This window comes from Lagenorhynchus albirostris, chromosome 3, assembly GCF_949774975.1.
Source record: "Lagenorhynchus albirostris chromosome 3, mLagAlb1.1, whole genome shotgun sequence".
Taxonomy (NCBI): domain Eukaryota; kingdom Metazoa; phylum Chordata; class Mammalia; order Artiodactyla; family Delphinidae; genus Lagenorhynchus; species Lagenorhynchus albirostris.
Window position 1 is genome coordinate 119006586 of NC_083097.1, and position 18811 is coordinate 119025396.

Here is an 18811-nt window from a genome sequence, read left to right on the forward strand (position 1 = left end):
CTCTGGTCCTGGGTTGATAACCACTCATCTCCACGGATAATGCCACATTTCAGAGTGGTCTGGATTCTGGACATTAGTAATCCTAGTGGGCATTGACATAACATTCTCTTTAGCAGTCCTTCCACAAGATGCCTTCCAAGAATGCATTTATATATGGCTCCAGCCCTTTTATGTAGATAGGGAACACATCAGTATTGAGTTCATTTAAGAAGTGGACTCGGACGAGTTAACTTGGAGCCCATAATATGCAGCCTGAGGAGACCCAGGTCTGGGGAGCAGAGTGCAATGCAAGGAGCCAGGCCTCTGTTATCAGGCAGACCTGATGTCTAGTCCGAGCTCTACCACATATACGCTGTAAGACCTTGGGGGCACTGTCAGTTTCCTCAGCAAACAAACAAGCAAACAGAAAACCTGAAACCTCGCCAGCAGCTCTTGTTTATTAAACACTCACCAAGGGCCCGGCCCTATGCTAAGTGCACACATTGTCTCGTGAGTCTTTATACCTCTGTCCGGTGGGATGAATACTTATTTGTGTGCACGTTACAGTTTGGGTAACTTGTCTAAGGTCACACAGCTAGGAAGTTGTGCAACCAAGTTTTGAAGCTGACTGTGGACTGCAGGGCCTTCTCTTGAACATGACCCTTCAGTGCTTCAGTAGACACACTGGCAGTGAAGATGCAAATTGTTCGGAGATCTAGACGCTAGAAAGAAGAAACATGCAGCAGGTGCTAGATTAAGTGAGAATATTGTCCCCGTTCTTTTTCAGACTCTGAGTCCTGAGTAGCAAAGAATAGCTAAGATTCTGTATTGTGCTCTGAAGTTTTGTGTTTCTTTCTTCATCATATGATTAAAGAGCCATTGTAGGCTAGTGAGACAAATGAGGGCGTCTGATTATCTCTTGGCTTTTTGAAGCAGTAGAGTTGCTCTTTGGGGGTAGTAGCACCGATTACCAATGACTCTCTCTCTTTTTAAATATTTTTTAGAAAATGCATACGTTCCTAGCATTCATTTATTTTTTTAATTAAAAAATTAAAAAATTGAGATATAAATGACACATTTTAGATGTTAGATGTACAACATAATGATTCGCTATTTGTATATAATATGAAATGATCGCTGCAGTATGTCTAGTTAACATCTGTCACCATACATAATTACAAATTCTTTTTCTTGTGATGAGAACTTTTAAGATCTACTCTCTTAGCAGCTTTCAAATATACAATTATAGTACTATTAACTATAGTCACCATGCTGTACATCACATCCTATGACTTATTTATTTTATAACTGAAAGTTATTCTCTTTTAACTGGGTAATAAAGCATTGAACATGGAGGCCAAAAACTTGTTCTAGAGTCTGATTTGTTAAGATAAATAGTTCATCCTCTTTGCTCATTAAAACAAGAGTAAAAAAAAATCAACATCAAGAGTTGTGTGCTTAGAGCATGTCACCCTTTTATACTTCTTTAGGACTTGGTGTAGGCTTTTTATAGTAGTGAGGTGAGTCCTTCATTAATGGTATAAATTCCCAAAGGCTGTTCAGTGCCAACCTGCTTTGTTTAGGAGTAATTATATTACTCACAGAATCCTAATGGAACAAATGCTTATGGAGTTAGGTAGCAAAAAGTTTTTTCTCAGCTCCTTTGCTTTGCTTTAGCACCTTTCAAATAAAAGAAAAAAAAAAGGCATTTCCTAATTATTTGTAAACGGTGGTAATTTGCAGTACTGACATTTGGAGTATTTCTCATACAAATATAAACAACGGCAGATTATATCCAAACAAGATTTTGTAGTTTTTATATAACACTGGCTTTAAAAAAAGTCCTTCCACTTTAATCCAATTATTCTGTTCTCAATTGGATTGAATAAATTGCATCTAATCTGTTGCACTCAGCACACTGATTGAGGCTTAAGTTCTCCCCTCCCTCCTTTTTTAAAAAATATAATTAATAGACTTTATTTTTTAGAGACATTTTTAGGTTTACAGAACAATTGAGTGGAATGTATAGAGAGTTCCCATAGAGTCCCTCACACCCTTTCCTCTCAGGTGGTACATTTGTTACAAAAGTGATATAGTGTTATAACTAAAGTCCATTGTTTACATTAGGGTTCACTCTTTGTGTTGTATATTCTATGAGTTTTGATAAACGTATAATAACGTGTGTTGGCCATTACAGTATAATGCAGAATAATTTCAGCCCTTGAAATACATGTCTTTGTGCAGACATGTGTTTTCATTTCTTATTTCATTTCCTACCTAGGAGTAGAATTGCTCGGATGTATGAATAAACTTATGTTTAATTTTTTTTTTTTGCGGTACGCGGGCCTCTCACTGTTGTGGCCTCTCCCGTTGCAGAGCACAGGCTCCGGACTAGCAGGCTCAGTGGCCATGGCTCACGGGCCCAGCCGCTCTGTGGCATGTGGGATCTTCCCGGACTGGGGCACGAACCCATTTCCCCTGCATCGGCAGGCGGACTCTCAACCACTGCGCCACCAGGGAAGCCCATTATGTTTAATTTTTAAAAAAACCTGCCGAAAGGTTTTCTGCAGCAGAGGCATCCTTTAAAATTCCCACCAGGATCGTCTGAGGGTTTCAATTTTTCCACATCATCACCAGTACTTGTTACTGTCTGTCTTTTTGATTGTAGCTATCCTAGTGAGCGTGAAGTGATATCTCTTGATTTTAATTTGCATTTCCACGATGACTAACGATGATGAGCATCCTTTCATATGATTAAGGGCCATTGGTGCATTTTCTTTGCTGACATGTCTATTCAGATCTTTTTGTTGGGCACTATTCTATACCTTGGATTTTTTTTTTTTATCCTTTTACTTTGTCCCATACAACTTTTTTTTTTTTTTTTTAGTCCCATAAAACTTTTGATGATTAAGTGAACACCACTCCCCTCGGTAGATTTTCTCTATTTGCCCTCATTTGAGGACTTTCTGCTTGCATTTACCTCAACCTCAGATGCACTTGACTGATCAGTTTCACATTCCAGGGCTTGGAAGGTGATTCTGACACGGCTGTGGTTCAGATCTCTGCTCCAGCTAGGCCAGCCAGCATCCCTCCGGGCAGAGGCCTCAGGCTGAACTTCCTAGTGTTGGCCAGTGTAAGCTAATGATCACAAATCCCAGGAATTGACCACATGAGAATGGGTCAGGGAGGAACCATTAGCACCACCAAGCTATTGGGGAAAGCAATTCATGAAGGTGACTTTGCTACCCTGTTTAGGCCATTGCATTTTTAAAAGTTAGCCAAAGGAGGGATGCCAGTATGAAGCTAACAAAGTGGATTTTCTAGATTAAATTTCTTACTGACCCTAGTTTCAATTTTTAAAATTATAACCCAGTATGTTCCAAATTATATATCTTAGGCCACCAGAGGAAGGCTTTCATTTCAAATATGCAGCTTTGCTCCACTCTTACTGTGTCCTCCAAGCCCTAGCCTAGAGTAAGGGCTTTTAAGGTGGTGGTAACAGGTGCAGAATTCGTGAGGTGGGAGAGATCATGGGGTGTCTGAGGACTAGCAGGGAGGCCAGTGTAGCTGGAGCAGAGTGATGGCAAATGAACAGGGAGAGAGGTCGGGAGCCAGGTCCTAGAGGTCTTGAGTCCCAGAAAGGAGTTTGGGTTTCATTCTAAGTGTGATGGGAAGCCAGGAGGAGGTTGTGACATCATCCTGCTTGTGTTTTTAAGAGATTATGGGGGCCACTGTGTGGAGAATAATTTAATGGGGCAAGAATGGAGGCAAGGAGAGCAGTTAGAAGGCTGTTATAATAGGTGAAGTAAGAGGCAATGGCACCTTGGGCTAGGGTGGCAGCACTGGAGATGGTGGTCAGATTCTGGGTGTTTTTGGAAGTAGAGCCCACAGATTTGCTATTTGATTGGATTTGGACTTTGAGAATAAAAGCCAAGAATGATTAGGGACTTCCCTGGCAGTCTAGTGGTTAATACTTCACCTTCCAATGCAGGGGGTGTGGGTTCGATCCTTGGTTGGGGAGCTAAGATCTCTCATGCCTCAGGGCCAAAACACCAAAACATAAAACAGCAGCAATATTGTAACAGATTCAATAAAGTCTTTAAAAATGGTCCACATCAAAAAATCTTAAAAAAAAAAAAGAATGATTCAAATGTTTTTAGCTGGAGCAATTCTGTGAATGATGGTGCTATTTTCTGAAATAAAGATGACTTGGGAAGGATTAGTTTTGGAGGTAAAATGAACAGTATTAATGGATGACCTAATCTTACAGTGCAAAGACAAAAAAATTCATGTACGCAGTTCATGAATACGTTATCATAAAAGAATCACAGAGTGTGGAACTATACAGAGTAAAGCACCCTTTTGCCCGAGTTAACCACTGGTGTGCTTTTTTTCTTGTCCTTTTTCTGTGCATATTTTTTTTTCTTAGGGGGGGTTATAGAATATGCATTATTCTGTGTTTTGCTTTTCTGGTTGAGACTCTCTTTTAGAGATCTTCCATGTCAGTACACATACACAGTGTATTCTTTTTAATGCCTGCAGAGAGCTCTGCTATGTGGAGATACCATGGCTTATTTATCCCGTCTCCTGTTGAGGGATATTTGGATTGCCTCAGCATAGAAGGTGCTGCAGTGAGTATTTGCACACCCACCTTTGTGTGTGGGTCCCAGGAGTTCCATGGGATAGATTCCTCAAGGTGGAGTTGTTGCCAGCCTCCATTTTTTAAAGCTCTTTGACATCGACTGTTTAGGTCCTTGCATCCCTGAACAAGCCCTTCTGTTAGGCACTGACACGGATTCTAAAGGAACCGGGGGTGGGGGCGGGGTGGGGGCAGAGAGAGAGAGAGAGAGAGAGAGAGAGAGAGAGAGAGATTACAATTAATTGGCTGTGTCCTAATTAGCCTTGGACCTGTCCGAAATCCTTTCTGAGCTGCAAGTTCTTACAGATAAAATGGGAGATGGGATGTGGCTTTGCCCATATATAATAGGCTATTCTGACCTCAAATTTCAGGGAAATCACATTTGGTGGGGTGAGGAAAATAGCCTTAGTGGCCAAAGGCATATTTACAAATTATAGTCACTGGGGTTTACACATTTTTGTAGAAACCCAGAGTGGAGAAAGAGAGGAAATAGTAAGGAAAACAGCTTGGCAGTGTGGGCCAGAAGCTGTCATGGTGTGTTTATATCTGGCTCATTTCACCTCGGTTGGAAGGCACAGAATGCTACAGAGGGTGAGCTTGGAGACTGGGCAGTACTTACTATATTTAGAAAGAGGAGATTCCTGGGGCTGGGGGTGTCCGTGTGTGTGTGTGTGTCCGTGTGTGTGTGTGTGTGTGTGTGTGTGTGTGTGTGTGTGTGTGTGTGTTTTCTTTGCCAGATGGACAAAGGGTTGAGGGGCTTGGGAATTCTGGATCAAACCTTGTTAACTGGCTGGCTTCTCTGGGCCAAGCCAGTAGCTAAGGTTTGACTCCTGCTGCTGCCACACAGGAAAAGCCAAAATAAACCCCATTTTACATGGTTTGTAAAAACACCACAGGTAGGTTTCAAAGCTCATCTGATCTTGCTATCAAATGTGCTTTTAAGTTTATTCCAGGCTGATTTGAACACTTTGAAAATATGAACTGGCTTCTCCCGTGAGACTTTAGATAGATTTCCAGGCAGATTGAGTTGAACTTGAGGCTGTTTCTGTGCCACAGAGACTGTCAAGCAGATAGGACCCAAACCATAACAGATTCCTGACTGCACATCTCACTATCACACTTGTGGGTCAGGTGTAGAAGATGATTATCAGTTGAGCAAATGAAACAAAATTAAAAAGCATTTTTATTTTAATTCATACCTATGTTTCTTTTTCGAAAGTTTATGTCAGTAACACCTATAAATAGTACACAATTTAGAGGGGACAAGAAGGAATGTGAGCATCCTCAAATTTCTCCTGTCTCCAAATCCTTAGTTGTTCTACTGCAGGCAACATTTTACCCATTCTTGAATATTTTTCAGATATAATTTATGCATGTGCCAGCAAATACAGATTTATATATTTCTCCAGTAGCATACCATATGCACTGTTTTGCATATTTTTGCATTTTGCACGATTTTAATGTATTTTGAATATTATTCAACATTGGTACGTATAGAGCAAATTCATTTTTAGCATCGCATTGTATTGCACTGTATGGACATAACATAGTTTATTTAATCAGTCCCCAAATAGTAGACATTTAGATGATTTCCAACCTTTTACCATTATAAGCAATGCCGCTGTGAACCTCCTGGTACCTGTCATGGGCATATGCGTGAGTAGATCTGTAGGATGCATTCTAGAAATGGAACTGCTGGGCCAGAGGGTATGTACATTTTTCATTTCAATGAATATCTCATAGGAGTGTTTCTGAAAAGCTCTGAGTGAACTGAATTTTATAAATCACATTTTAGAGTAGAAAGGAAACTCACTATTTGGTTCATTATAGGGTGGCGTCTGTAATAAAACAACACTTAGAATTTTCTCCATTTCCTACTCCCCAGTTTGTGTGTACTGTTCATTCTGGGATCAGAAGTCACAACAAAGTCATTCCCTAAAATGAGACAGAGCTGGATTGGGGATCACTTGCATGCGGGGCGCCAGAGAGCTTGTTTGTGGTTCTATTGAGGGTGCTGTTGAGTTTTTATCTTTGTGCAGTGTGCGCATTATTTCGGAAGTTTGGCAGGTGTAAAGGAGGGCAGTCTCCCACCTTTGGTGACTGGAGACCCTGACTTTGGGCCAGTAGGCACACCTTGTCTGTCGGCGAAGCTTCTCTGGGGAGTGGCGAGGGAGCTGTGCGCTTTTGTCCTTCTCTCTTCTGGCTGCCTCTTCGGCAGAGCTTAGCACTTCCCCTGGTGGAAGGCACGTGTTGGCTGTGGTCTCTATTCCCATGCCTGGGACTGCTCACGTTGGGGTGGAAGGCTCCTGGTAGTGGAGTTCTGGGACAGGGCGGGCATAGTCCCTGCTCTTCAGGAGGCCAGGGAAGAACAGACAGTCCACAGTACAATGATTCCTATCAGTTTAAAAGGGTCTCTGGGGGAGGGAGCAGAGAACTTGGGGAGAGGCAAGTGAAGACATCAAGTCCAAGGAAACAGTGTTCTTAACCATCAGTCTTTTAAAACACCTAGGTTATTTCTGCCCCACCTTTACCACATGTATTTATTTTGAAAAAGTCTACTCATTAAAAATTATGTTTATTTCAAACGGGAACTTTATAGCATTCTGAAATCATAGGTTTGATGTGGTTAGCAATATATTTTTTTCTAGAATATCTTTAAATAGTCATTGAATCATAATCATTAAATTGAACAATATTTGTCATTGTATCATCTAAAATAGTCCTATATTTTACCAGTGATTTGAGCTCCACTTTGCTTCGCACTGCCCTGAAGCAGAAGTGTGTGGGAGAACGGACATCATGTGGCCATCATGCCGGGAGGGGAGAGGAGGGAAGGGCAAAGATGTGCTTCTCATGGGCTTCCCTGGTGGCGCAGTGGTTGGGAGTCCGCCTGCCAATGCAGGGGACGCGGGTTCGTGCCCCAGTCCGGGAAGATCCCACATGCCGCAGAGCGACTGGGCCCGTGAGCCGTGGCCGCTGAGCCTGCACGTCCGGAGCCTGTGCTCCGCAACGGGAGAGGCCACAACAGTGAGAGGCCCATGTACCGCAAAAAAAAAAAAAAAAAAAAAAAAAAAAAAAAAGATGTGCTGCTCAGACTAAGGTACAGGTGTCAGGGTAGGTGGCACTGTGTCAGGGAGTATGCAGAGCAAGTGGCGGGGACTACACTTTACTGAAAATCTGTTTTACTCAATGGAATCATTATTTGAATATTCAAACGAACGCCCATAAATTATAAAGGAGAAATCAAGATTCCATGGCACTTTTCATGGGAGACCTGCTGGTGTGGCTGAAGAGGAGAACGTAGTCAACAGTGGACAGAGGAGGGAGGAGCAGGGGTGTCCCCAGGGTTTCTGTCTTAGGGCTTGGGGCACTGGCTGAACTGTGCACCCCAGGAGAAGAACCATGGTGTGTGATGGGGGATGCAGGGTTAAGTGTCCTTGCTGAGTTGTTTCCATGGGACCTACAGGTGGAGACACCTACCAGGTGGTGGGGAGCACAGGTCAGGTGCTCTAGAGAGAGATGGAGGTACTGCTGTAGGTTTGGGTTTCACCAGATGCTATTAGAGGTCCAGGCAGTGGTTCTCCACCTTAGCTGTCCATTGAAATCCCCTCCAGGTAGATGAGTCTGGGACTCATCCCTGGAGATTCTGATGTAATTTTGTCTGGGCTGCAGCCTGGGCCTGGGGAATTTTAAAGGTTCTGCAGGTACTGCTAATGTGCAGCACCGGTAGAGAACCACTGGCACGGAGTAAGAGGAGAGAGTGGGGGCTGAAATTGTGGGGAATATTCACATTCCGCAGAATAGGTGGGTAGAATAGGGATGGAGAGATTTGTTCTGATTAAGTACGAGGTGTGTCCTCCTGGCAGTTTGGGTGAGGGCTTGCTCGAAGGTCTTTGGATTTGCCCTTTGGAGGTGAAACTAGAGAGAGCAGTTTAAGTGCGAGGGTGATAAATATTCACCTTCCAATATGATTCTGAGGAATAAATGAGATTCTTGTAGGTATTGTGAGTAGCAGGGTAAGCAGGCCCATGGTAAGTGCCCTGTAATCGGAATGTCATTATTGTCATTTCTAGATTGTCCTTGTTATAAGGTAGTGGTTCTTAAATGTGAATGTGTGTAAGAATTTCCTTAATTGCAGATTCCTGGATTCCCCACAAGGAGATTATGGTACACAGGCTCTGGGGTGAGGTCCGGAAATCTGCATTCTTTGCAGGGACCTCTGCAGGTGGTTTGCATGGAGGGGGTCCTCGGACCACTCATTAAGTTGAATAGGCCTGAGGAGATTCTGCATAAGCCTGTCTCAGATCCTTTGTCCCCTCCTTGCAGTGCACAGCTGTGCCGGCCATCCTCAGGTATCTGGAAGGGGAAGTTATGGCAGGTCAAGGAATGATGGGGGATTGTCTCCAAAGGGTGCGAGTTCTCCCGACTTCAGATATCTCAGCATGTGCCTCCATGCCTGGGATCCAGTTGTCCCATGAGCTTGGCCTGTGAGCCAGGACCCTTCTGTGGCACTGGGGGTCGGAGAAGCTCCTGCAGGGAAACTTCATGCTCACGGGCAGTCACAGGGCACACATTTTCCCACAGTGAGTCCTGTCAGGGTTAAAGTCATTTGGGGTCGGAGCTTGTAATTATGTTGCACATTTTTTTTCTCTAAAAACCTTGAGGAAGCGTAATGAGCTGTCAGAGCTGTTGCACAGCTAGGGGGGACTCTTGTCTTGGGGAGAGCAGTAGAGGGACTGGTGGATGGTCCTGGAAGGTGAGGTGCCCCAAACCCAGAGAAGGCTCATCTTCACCTGCTGCCTCAGAGCTGCCCTCGGGCAACTCATTTCTGGCAACCGCTCCTCCTTATCTCTGTTCTGATCTCAGCTGGTTTTCAGCCTCTGTGGGAGGGCTGGGTGACAAAGCAGACCGCAGCCACTGATGGTGGGACCCCGGGGGAGATGGGCCCTGCGGCTTTCCTGCCGCCTATTGTATCTGACTAGTGCCTTGAGATGTTTGACACAAATCCTGCCCTGGGCTGGTACCCAGCCCAGCATCAGTCTCACAACTCTGGCTGTGGGAGGTATGGAGGCCAGGCAAGCCCTGGGGATGGATGCCTCGCCCAGTCCCGGCTGCGCCCGAGGCATCTGGTCCTCTGACCGGGCCTTGGAGACTACAGATGGCTTTGCTTGCTGCCGTCTCCTGGCCCTCTGATCGAGGCCGCCCTGAGCTCAGTGTGCAAGGTCAGCAAGCTACCACTGTTGCCAGCTCTGTGTAGAGCTACAAGATGGTTCTGGCTCCGGAAAGAAATCCCATTTCCTCTTTACAGAGCCAGCATGCTTGGAATCAGTTTCCCAGCAGGGAAGCTCTGCTCCACTGCACAGAAAACTGGAGTGGAACTGAGAGCTTTTGGCCCCCGTGTCTTTTGGGATCTGTCTTTGGCTTGCTTCCTTCTCCCCCACCTCTTCCGGCTGGCATGAGTTCATGCCATACTGCAATGAAAAGACAACCAACCCATCAGGGCTTGGGTTTTTTTTTTTGAGGCACAGAGTTCAAGCATAAAGATGGTCATCAACTGATGAGAACCCAAAATTGGTTTGTTTTCACAAGTTTCAGTTCTGAATGTTGGGGTCTCATCTTCCCCCTCCCCTCAAATCTGGAGAACTGAGTCTCTTTAAGAAAGAAGATTGAAATGCTTTTGGTGGTTATCTTAAATGAAAGACTTGTGAAATGTTACAGAGGAGAAGGATGATGACTCATGTCTCTTACTGTGACACCTCAAGCAGCAAGATACTGAGCTCCTCAAATGTACCAGCATGGGGTTAGGCAATGGTGGGCAGAGACCTTGGAGGTCCTGTCTCAGGATTTTTTAAAGCAGCTTAATGAGATATATAATTCACATACCACACAGTTCACTCGTTTACAGTGTACAGTTCATGGCTCTTAGTATGGTCACAGAATTTTTCATCCATCTCCACAAGTAGTTATAGAATAGATTTGGTCATCATCCCCCAGAGAAACCCTGCACTCCTTAGCCATCATCCCCAACATCCTTCCCATTCCCCCCAGCCCTAGGCAACCACTTCCTCAGGATTTTAACCCACGGTCCAAAGTGTGGTGCTCTCCTGTCTGCTTTGTCCTTAGATCGTGTTAAGCTACATATCCTTTTCCTTCAGTGCATTCAAACAATTTGTGCTTCTCCAGAATGCTGCAGTTTCAGTGCCAGGGTGTTTGAATCTGGAACTCCTTCTCTGTTCTGTTCACCCCCCTGACAAATGTGCTAGTGCGGCAGGACTAATTCACACTCATTCCTGAGTGCATGTAGGTCTCTGGTTAGGACTTCTTTTATCCTGTCTTTCTCTGGGTTTTGATCTTCCTTTGGAGAGAGTGATCTCCTGGTGTTAAGTGGGAAGGAACACCCAGTATCCAGTAGGTAGATGCCTTTGTTTTGAGCTGAAGAGAGTAACATCCTTTATTTCTACAGAGGAAAAAATTTCAGTGATACACTGATTTGGATAGTCACATTTGGAGGGTTTTAGCTTTATTCTAGGAACTGTTGGTAAAGAAGTAAGTTTCATAGGTGCTGAAATGGCAGTGGTTTGGGGCTATCTAAGGGCTTAACATGAAAGTCCTTCTTCCCTACAAAAGACCTTGTATTCTAGGAAATGCTAGCCCAGATGTAGCTAACACATCCTCTACCACCTGTTTGTTTTCTCTTTCTCTCAGTTGCTTCTGTCCCTTCTTTTTCTTTCCCTTCTTTTTTCCTCTCATTCTTTCACTGTGCCCTCCCCCCACTCCATTTTGCCTTGCTAAAGGGCCAAAAAAGTGACTGATCTCTAACCTCTTGATTTTGGGAAAAACAAAGACTTTTGTGAAGGGAATGACCTGAAACCAATTTCCAGAGTTTTAGGGTTGTTAGTTAAAAAGACTTCTAGATTTGAGGTGATTGTGAATCTGTAGAACCAGGAAGAAATGTGGGCTATCAGTGGTCCCATCTTGTAGAAAACACTGTGTGGGGTCCCCTTTCCTGTTACACTTCCTGTGTTAGGTTCCAGAGGTGAAAGGATGCTCAGAACCAGAGAAGGTATAGAACGGCTGGCCAGCTGGTTAGCTTTTCTGATGGGGACCTTATTTTTTTCTTCTCTAATGGGACCTGATGGCAAGCCTCATTTTTTATCATTGAGATGGGGGTGCTGTTAAGATTGTCTTCAACAAAAGTGGGTCAGTGATTTATATTTCACGAAAATAAATTTGGGGACACTGAATGAGAGCATGGTATTTGGGTTAGTTGAATAGGTCCAGATATAATTATGTATATTTATAATGCCAATTAGGGACCTAGAAACCTATTTAGGATAGGTTAGGAAAGTGGGTATGATGAAATCTGAGTCTTTATCAGTAGAATCTCTGGAAACAATTTATTTTGGACATATGTAAATGAGACCTGGATCAGATAGCTTACATCTCTCTCCCTCCCCTGACAACCCCATGGTTCACAAAGTCGTTAACATGAAAAAAGCAGGATGCACCTTCTGCCTTCTTTTGAGGTGTATATCCCTGGCCTTTTTCATCATGTAGGCTAATCATTAAAAAAACAAAACAAAACAAACCAAGCATTCCAAAAACAAACTTGTAATTTTTTTTTCTGATTACACCAGTAATGCATGTTGATGAGAGATAACTTAGAAATTACAGGTGAATAAAATGCAAATCATACCAATAGTACTGATTAGAGATACTCATTTTAGTTTTTATCATCTTTTTCTACTCAGGTTATGATCATCTTTCCATATCATTACCCACTCTCTGAGATTGTTTTTAGTGGCTGTGTAATATTCCATGTGTACTGTTTCAAGACTTACTAATGACCTACTTTTGGACAGTTAGGTTGTTTCTCTCTTTTTTCCATGATCATTAACCAATCTATAATGAACTTTCTTTTAGCTATGCCATCATTAGCTCCTTAAGCAAATTTATATAGGCTGTCCCATTTCTTTCCATATCTTTAAGATTCAGCTCCCATCTCTCTACTTGTTCCCTTGTTTTCCCTGCCAGTTGAGCAGAACCTTGGAGACAAAGAGAAGATGTCTTTTTAGAGTTCCACAGAATGAAGAGTCCCATATATTGAATGCATGTGGTTACATTCATTTGAACAATAATAATAGTAGTAGCATGTTTACCACCATGTAACTTTATTATATGTCAGAACCTTTTGTTCCGTGTTTTACAAACTTTATTACATTGCACCTTCACAACGGTATTATATGGTATGTACTAATACCGCAATTTATAGACTGGAAAACTTGAGACACAGAAAGCAAAAGTAATTCATCCAAGTAAAAAGTATTGGACTCAGGATTGGAACCTCTATCCACTGTGAACTCTTTTGCTCTCAACCAGTGCTATGCTGCTGACTATAATCTTAGCCCATTCCTTTAAATCTTCTGTTTCTTCATTTATAAAGTGGGAATAATAGTGCTTGCTTGAGAACATTATAAGGGTTAAATGAGCTAGCTGTGAACAGCATCTGGGCCCAAGTCACTGCAGCTATTGCTATTCTAATGACTGATTACTTCACCTTTTGTAAGGTAGGAATAATATAGATGTTTAAAAAACTGTCTTTGTGCAGTGTCTACATCTGAGTCTCTGGCTTTCTCACTGGAGATGAACCCATGTATTAGGGATTATCTCTAGAAATTAGACTGGGCTTCATACTCTGGTCATTATTATATTGATGTCTTTGTTTTACACACATCCACTCACAAGATTCTGCAGCTTCTTCAGGACTGTTTGGGATGCTGACTTGTCAGAAGCCATTCTAAAAGTAGCACATCCCATGGGTGCCTGTCCCACCCCACCCCTAGCCTCACTACCTAGAGGTGACCACCTTCACTTTTTTGAGCAGGCAGCTGACTTCTAACAGGGAGTTCTGTCCTTAAGTCTAACCTAAGTATCTGTTGCAGGACTGGACAAAAAGTTGCCTTTTAGATAAGTGTTGGTGTTAAGTGGAGGTTGGTGATCTCCATCCTCTGGTCATGAGTTATTCCCGTTTCGAACTCCAGTCCTTTTATTTCCCCCCGCCCACCACCTCCCCACCGCTCTTGTCTCTCAGCAGACTTGAACACTCAGGCGGTTCTGAGGAAAACAACAGCACACGACGTTCTGAGAACATATCTAGGCTGGCTTCTCCGGGGATTCAGGACAAGGCACTTTCTAGCCATAGGACCTTTCCATTGCTTGGAACACCTTTGCTACAGCTCTTCATGAGGTCAGCTTCTTCTCCTCCTTCAGGTTTCAGCCAAAGGTCCCCTTAAAGAGTCCTCCCCTGACCACGTGACCCCCTTCTCTATGCCGTTACCCCATTTTATAGGTAATGTACCTGTCCCACCCTTTAAACTCCCCAGTGCGTGTTGAATGAATGATATCAAGTGTCCCTTCAAAGAGCCCGACCACTTGACTGTGTGTTCTGAAAGCAACTCTAAGTGTTCATGGCCTCGAGCATCTCTTGGTTCTCTTTAGATTTTATTTTGTTTAAAGAGTCCTTCTTGGACGGATCAGATGTGACTGCTCTGATTGGATGACAATCCAGTCTACCTTTGGGGTAGCACAGGAAATGATGATGAGTTAGAAAAAGCAAGAATCAGAACGAAGGGTTGATTGATGCTTCACCCACCTCCTCCTTGCTGCCCATCCCTCTGTCTGTGCTGGCTCTTTTTCTCTCTTAGATCTTTCTTTACCTCTTTATCTTTATGTTTATGAGGCAGAGGAAAGGAAAGAGAAATCTAACGTTTTAAAATCTGTGTCATAAGTAGCACCAAGCGAGAGGCCTAGGTCCCCTTGGCTGGGCCAGTTAACCTTCTATGAGGTGATTCTTTTCATAATCTTCACACCTAGAAGAAAGGGACTTACAGCTGATTCTTAAGTCAACAAGGCTGATTGTTCATGTCTTTTTCTTTAAAAAGAGAGATTTTGAAAATTAGGGTAGTCTCTGTACCCTCTCATTTAAAGGTGTTAAGTTTTAACAATCATTTTAGTTAAAGTAGCACAAATGGGAAGGCATCCTTTATAAGCCTGATAATCAATTTTAAAAGACTTGTTTTTCATTTTCCTCTAAAAATATTAAAAAAATATTTCTTTTGTTCATGTTGCAGGCTGTGTGTTGTTTGCTGACTGTTTCCAGCTGGGACCACATTGTTCTCCCAGGGTATTACTCCCACCCAGGCATACTGTCTGTAGAAAAATTTTCTGAAACCTTGTAGTGACTTTTTTACAAGAGTGAATATCACTTCATTTGGATAGTTTTATGTGGACAAATGGGTCTTAACGGGAATCGGCCAACAAAAGACAGTGCTTCCCGTACAGTCCTTTACTTTCTAGGACTGCTGTCTTGCTAAATAGATTTAAGCACGAGCATCAGTTTCTTGTTCCTGTCTTTCTTGGGCTCTGTCTCTGTTTTGTGTGGAAAGCCACCGTTCTTAGATATTTAATTTAGGAGTGGGCAGGGAGAGAGAAGAAACAGCATCGCGTCTCTCTGTGTGCGCACATATGCCCCGCTTGGCGACATCTGAGCACTAGAGACTCACTGACCCACATTCTTTCCCTCCCTCCCTTGCAGTGTACTGACTGTGCAGGGCTCTGGTGCCACAGTTACTTCTAAAACGTGTTGCCAAATGCAGAAATCTCTGTCCCCACTCACTTCTCAGTTGTTGGAAATGAGCTCATGACCTAGAGTCACAGAGCATTGTGGCAGTGCTTTCGGCATCCAAATCCTTGGAGGTGGCCAGGGAATGCACAGGATCATGGAGGAGTCCAGAAAGTCCTGAACCTGAAACACCAGCTGGCCCGTGTTTTCCCGACTGTACACCATGCCCTCCGCTCCCTGCTGATTTCTACTATCTTCCTAAATAAAAACAGAGCTCTTTCCGTGTCAGAACCTTTTCTCTGTTTTGCTAACAAGCTGTTTCTGAAAGTATTTTTAATCTGTTTTGGGGGCACATCCACATCCACAGCTTACGTTCATTGAAGGGGAAAGTTCGAGGCCGGTGTGGGAGAGCCCCTGAAGACAGCAGGTGCTCTGTGGGCTGGATTTGGCCACTTTTGTAGAACAGCACGAACCCACCCCTGCCCTGGAGTCTCGGGGTATAAACAGGACATGCTGCGTGACCTGGAGGTCTGACATTCGTTCCTTTGCTCTTCCACAGGAATGACAAGGCTGAGGCCCGTTGCCGAGCAACCTTGGACATAATAGAAGCACGAGAACTCACCCACTGACTGTTAAATTCCCTTTGCCTTTTTTCTCTGTTTTCCCTTGGAGGCTTGAGGGTTACTAGTTTTCGGTGGGAGGAGATCAAGTGTACTAATTTGAAAGACTGACTGTGAGAGTCTTACTGTTTTAGCCTCACTGGTCTCAGCTCTAATCAGATAACTCGGCCTTAAATGAGAAGGACAGCTCTCAGGGAGCCCCACATTCCGGGAGCAGTTGGGAGAAGAGAGGCGAGCTTCCCCTGCTGTCAGCATGGACGTGGAGTGTTGGTGAGGTACTTTGCTGACTGTGAAGGCAGCTTTTGTTATCACCATCCTTGCAGTCGGTTTTCATAAAGCACGTTGTAGACATGACGATTCCATTCCACTCTGACCATGCCAAACAGGCCACTTTCTATCTCGAGGGAGGGAGGACCCAGTCCCGGCTGCTTACGCAGGAAGAGAATTGATTGTAGTCTGGAGCTGGAAAGCCCAGGGATGTTCTGACTTCTGACCAGCCCGGGTCCCGTGGCTCACACGGTGTCTGTAGGCCCCAGTCTCTCTGCATCTCTCCATGCTGTTTTCGTATAGGTTGATGCCATTCTCAGCCTCTTCCCTCACGTTGGCAAGAGGACCTGTGGCCAAGAGTTCGAACCGAAGCCCTGAGCGTGGTTCTCATTGGCTTTTTGTTGAATCACGTGCACATCCTTGAGATAATCCTTGAAGCTCCCCTGGCCTGAGCCCAGAGTGGAGTCAACAGCATATGAGGTCCATGTTCCAAGTGTCAGGAATGGATGGTTTCCCAGAGGAATATTAGGGTGCTGTAAATACAGAAGAAGAGGGGATAGCTGCTGGGCTGCCAGGGCAACAAAATTCCTCCACCCTGGCCTGCATAGATTGAACAGGGTCATCCAGGGAAGAGAAAGGGCTCTGCTTCCCAAATATCTCATGGTTCTTGGCCATGTTTGGATAAGTTAATTTGGGCTATCAGGCTATTTTTAAGTAAAGTAACCCTGGAAATTCAGATCTGGAGGGCAAGAAATGAGACAGTGAGGAAGCCCTGGGGACCACCAGGATTGGGCAGACCATGGGCAGCTGAGAATAGTGTTTGGGAGCCGCGTGCCTAGTGAGCAGGGCATGGGGTGTCCGGTGGATAGGAGGGTGAGAGGGGACTGCCCCTGCTGGGACAAACTGTAAAAAACACAAAACTCTGTATGAGAACTATTAAGTAACGTAGCAGATCCATAACCTCCCAGGCGACAGTTGATTATCTTACAGCCCAGCCAGTATGCGAAAATAGTTCTCCATTTTCCAGAGCCTGTTTCCCCTTGTGATACTTATGTTTTGGGAAGCAGAATATATCCTGCAGCACTTGTTTTGAATCTGCTGATGGCTAGTTTAGTGGATTAGACGACAAGGATCAGCGAACTTTTTCTGTAAAGAGCCAGATAGTAAACGTTTTAGGCTTTGTGGGCAACATACAGTCTCTGTCGCATAGTCTTCTTCTATGCCTTTTTTTTTTTTTCTTTTACAACCATTTAATAAGGAAAAACCCATCGTGGCTCAGGGGCCACAGTTTGCTGAGCCCCAGTATGGGTTGTGGAGTCAGACCTGGGTTCCATTCCTATCCATGTTGCTTGTGAACCGTGTGGGCATTTTAACCTCTCAGAGACTCAGTTGTCTGAGTTTTGTCATCTGTAAAGTAAGTCTGATAGAAGTACCCACCTCATCGGGTTATTGTGAGGATGGCTCAGAAAGTATGGGCTCCTTGGAATCATGATGGTGACCCTTTGCCACTACACAGCATACTCTGGGGGGAAGATGGGGTTGAGCTCTAAGAGTTGTAATTTCCATTGTTCTTCCTCTTTTGATGCCTGCTTTTTCTCTGTTCTGGACAACTCATCATCAGGTTTTGAGAACTTGGTGCCAATCTCAGTTTCATTTCTGGTCTGTTCAGGAAGCGACCCACATTTTAATCCATATTTGGCAGTAACCGAAATAAATTGTCTTGGTTCATTATCAAAATGTAGAATATGTACTTGTTTTGCTTCCAGCCTGAAATTCCCTCCTTATCCACTTTTTCACTACATTCCAGTTCATCAGCCTATCAAGGCCTCTTATTAAAGCTGGAAGGAGAGTTGTTTTTTTTCTGTATATCAGAGAGAATGTGAGTTTTGTGGATTTTTGTTTGTTGAACTTGGTGGATGGATGTCAACCTATTACCTGCACTTCGTACAGGCAAATTATGATGGAATGGGTAGAAATCACATGACCTTTCAAATCCTCAGTATCCTGCAAACTCCCACCTTCTTTAAGTCTTTGCTCAATTGACGCTTTTTCGGTGAGGTCTAACCTGGCAGCCCCTCCCATCCTACTTCTCCATTCTACTTTTTCCTGTAGTACGTTTCTCATTCTAACATACTATATAATTTATTTATTATGGTTTCTTTTTTGTCTGTCTCTCCCTACTAGAATGAAAACTGTATAAGGTCAAGGATATTTATCTTTGTTCAATTCTGTATTCCCCGTGCTTTGAATAGCATCCGGTACATAAATAAATATTTGTTGAGTGAATGAATGAATGCTTTGATTCCTATATTGGAATGTTTACTGCATCCTGTTCTCCCTTGCCTAGAAATCCATGAGACTTGGGTTTGAATATTGACTCTGCCACAAATTGCCTCTGTCTTTGAGCAAATCATTTAATCTCTGGGGACTGTAGTTTGCTTATCTTTAAAATAAGGGTTTAGAGTAAATGATTGCTAAATTTCCTATTTGGTCTATAGTTCTGTGATTATAATCTCAGGTTAAAAGAGATGATGTACTACTATTAAATTTGCCACAGATATTTCCTGAAAACAGTTTGAATTTCATTGGTGGGCACAGTGGGTTGAAAGAGGTTCATAAGACGTCTTTAGAGGTACCTTCTGCCTTCCCTAAAACAGTTCTCAAGTATTATAGTTTGGTTGTTTT

The 18811-nt window shown here is 43.6% G+C and overlaps 1 protein-coding gene across 12 annotated transcripts in view; it reads left to right on the plus strand.

The window, feature by feature from the left end:
* The window catches only part of ARHGAP26 (Rho GTPase activating protein 26), a 543304-nt gene that overhangs the window by 5887 nt on the left and 518606 nt on the right, over positions 1–18811 (plus strand). The window lies entirely within an intron of this gene.